This window comes from Erpetoichthys calabaricus, chromosome 11, assembly GCF_900747795.2.
Source record: "Erpetoichthys calabaricus chromosome 11, fErpCal1.3, whole genome shotgun sequence".
Lineage (NCBI taxonomy): Eukaryota > Metazoa > Chordata > Cladistia > Polypteriformes > Polypteridae > Erpetoichthys > Erpetoichthys calabaricus.
Window position 1 is genome coordinate 96,068,099 of NC_041404.2, and position 3,561 is coordinate 96,071,659.

Here is a 3,561-nt window from a genome sequence, read left to right on the forward strand (position 1 = left end):
TTAAAATTTATGATGTCCAAAGCCATCAGAGAAGTATGGTGTGCGTCTAATGTGGCACAATGACAGGCTGGGCACCTGCTGTTGTTACATGTCATTAGCTTATCATTTAAGCTGTTGGTTTAGCAGGAGTACACACACATACATTTAACTGAATATAATGGAGAAGGCTTGCTCCTTAGAAATAACTTTTTTTTTTTTTTTTGTAATTTTTTTTCTTGACCCTACAGGATGCCCGGTGGTAACCAGTCTTCCATGTGGCTGAACAGATGCCAGTGTACCCAAATTCTGAGACACAACTGGATGTTCTTTTCTTCTGCTTTTAAGATTCCCAATTCGAGATGATGTGCAGTTCATGTTAGATTTGCTATTTCTACAGGTAAGACTACTGAGGCTTTCAGTTTCAGAAGTAATTTGTGCACAATTCCTACAAAGCCTCCCCATATTTATTACTTGATCTGTAATATTTTGCTGCCTTGAATACTGTACCGTATGTTTCCTCACTCTATACAGTAACTAACACTGGCTTTTTAATTTTAGACAGGAAAGCCTCAGAGTGTGAATCCTCACAAACACAGAGACAGCGCACATCAGTACCAGCAGTCACTAAAAAGGGATGTTGTTCCGTTTTGCAAAATATCATTCATTTTCTTAAGTTACTGTGCTTTGTTTTTGGATTTTGAAAGAACCAAGACTTAATTTTAACTTAAAACAAAACTAAGGCAGGAGAGAAAAATGAAGATGTTTTTATATAAGTAATGACACCTGAGCACATCACATTAGAAGTTCAGATATACAGAGATTGTCACAATGCCTACTGTATGCATAATGTAAAAGAAAAAAAAATGATGCTATATATAATGACAATTAAGTTGGGGTTCTTTCAAAATCCAACAAAAAACACAATAATTAAAAATAATATTAGTTAGACTTTACTCTAAGCAGAACTTTATCTATTGTGATGGTTAACTTTGGTAATAATTGATCTACAGGTGTACCAAGAAAGGAGGCAGAACAAGAAGTAAAAGTACACTTTATTAATGTTTTAACTCTGAGTTAACATCGTGTATCTACTGTGTTTATGTTTTTAACAGTTACAGTGATGTAGAAGAGTCCAGTTATGTTATGGGGCAGTAGTTAAACAAGAAGGACGGAGAGATGTGTGCCGTGTTGAAGTAGTGGGTGGCCCTCCTGCCCGGCACTTCTAAAATCCTCCATCTCAACCTCTGCTCTGATCTGCTGTGCCTTTGCCAAGTGATCACGAGGTATTGGCCTATTTTGTTTTTTTTATCCTCTGAAAACTGTCTCAGTCTCATTACACTGGCTGTCTGTCTCACATAGAATTGATTTTAAGGTTCTATTAAATATATAGAAGGCTTTAAGTATTTTAGACCCTGCCTGTATTTTGGAGTTTCTGCTCCCAACATTTCTTTTCTCAAACGTTGCTTTGCTTTTTATTTCAAGATCAACCATAAAAACCGGCATCTTTCTGTACTCGTGCAACAAAATCTGGAATGCTTTGCCAATAGAGAAGTGCCAGGCTGCAAATGTCAAGCATTTCAAAAAACTTCAACAAGCCCACTTTTCTAATCTGGCTTTTTCTTAATTACTTGCATTGGTTGTAATAGACTAGAAATGGTACTGTGTACAGTTTGTCAGATCTGCATTGGGCACTAACTTCTGCTGTTTTTCTCTGTTTTCTTTTTCCAGTTAATTGCAGTGGTGCCCCCCTGTGTCTCCATCGTCTGTTACATCAACTCCAACTGCCTGTGATGCCAGAGAGAAGAAAAGTTCACAAGATGTCCTGAAATGGAATTGTGATTGGACTGAGACGGACGCAATTATGTATGCTGTGATGTGCAGAGCAGGCTGTGTGGACTTTGGCTTGGGAACCCCAGAGGTTTATTATCTCCAACATCTTTCAAAGGTGCAAGTTTGTCTTTGTCCCTGGCCATTTGACCAGGCAGTGTATTTATTACAAAGGACAAAGACCCCTCCATTTGCTTCTTATTTACTTTTATAATGCCCTCAATTTTCTTTGTCACTGTATGTTTTTGTAGAGCAATTTGAGCTACACTTGTAAGAAAAGGTGATATAGAAATATTATTACTGATTTTAAGGGACAGATCAGGAAAAATGTCAGTTTAAATAGAACACATTTTTTATGGAATATTGCTGGATAATAACTCTGACTCTGAGTAGTATCTTGTTCATAAAACTAAAATAGCATTTTTCCTTTTTTTGACAAATTTAATGATTCACTTTTAATGTTCACAACCTTGGCTAACATTTTTTTTAAAGATCTGTAAATATGTTTGTGTTCCCTTTCCCTAATAGTTTGTTTTTAAAACCTCCCCATTGTTGGCCATTTTCATTGTATTTGTGTTGTAGTTAAATGCATTTACCATTTATACATCTTTATTACTGAATTTTCTACTCATATATTAATTTGTGTGTATAATTTTTTTTGACATTCTTCACAGATATTTCACTTTTGTTATTTTTAAACATACCATTTATTTATTCAATAAAAAAAATATGAAAAAGTGTATTGTATTTCCTTTTTTTAAAGTTATAAAAATGAACTGGCTCTGTGTCAATATAGGTGAATAAAACCATTCACATGAGATGAGGAGTCTGCACACAAACAACGGTGTGTTATGTTGATTAAACTTGTAAGAAATAATACTCTGTCCATATGGTATTAAACTTTCTCACAGGTGGTGCAGTGGTAGTGCTGCTGCTTTGCAGTAAGGAGACTGTGGAAGATTGTGGGTTTGCTTCCTGGTTCCTCCCTGTGTGGATAGCAATTTGAGTACTGAGAAAAGCACTATATAAATGTAATGAGTTATTATTATTATAATTTTAAACTAAACTACTTCATGTTGTTTAACTTCTGCTCAGTTACTGGAGAATATTTTATTTTACAACTGTTAAATTCAGTTCAGTTTTATTGTCTTAATAGGTAAGTTTGGTTTCTTGGAAGGTTTTACAGAGACACCTTGAAACAACATTAAAAACACCACTAAGAACAAACGTATTACAAATATGAACTATAGCAGCAAGCAACTTACTGTAAAAAAACATCATATAGATTGATTCAAGTGATAACTGCTCACTCAATTTAAGCCTGTGGATGTAAAATTGAACTTCTTTGTAAGATTAATAACCATTGGAATAAATGAGGATTTGAACCGGTGGCTTTATACTCTTGATTTCTTCAGCATCTGACCTGACTGCACAACTAAGAACGAATTAACAAAATTTAACAAGGGGTCTGTCACAGTTAACACTAAGGGGGACAATCAGCACAATGCCATGTAACACAGTGTTAATTCTTTTCTTTTGTTGGAAATGACCATTTATTTCTATAAAACTGGTTGGCTACATTAGGTTTTGTAAACCTGATGCCTTAAGACAAATGGCAATTTTATTAATAATAATTGATATCTAATGATATTTTTAAACAAACACAATTTGTCCATAGAAGGAAATTGCAACAATAGATCAAAACGGAAAGGGGACTTTATATCATTTATTACGTGAGTGAAAAAATAAAAACAC

At 34.5% G+C, this 3,561-nt stretch overlaps 1 long non-coding RNA gene across 1 annotated transcript; it reads left to right on the forward strand.

Annotated features, from left to right (window-relative positions):
- Positions 1 to 202: 202 nt before the first annotated feature.
- On the forward strand, positions 203 to 2,331 carry LOC127529580 (uncharacterized). The gene is made up of 3 exons (XR_007936200.1): positions 203 to 376; positions 1,092 to 1,262; positions 1,708 to 2,331. It is a non-coding gene; the product is annotated as an uncharacterized LOC127529580 (long non-coding RNA).
- Positions 2,332 to 3,561: the final 1,230 nt, after the last annotated feature.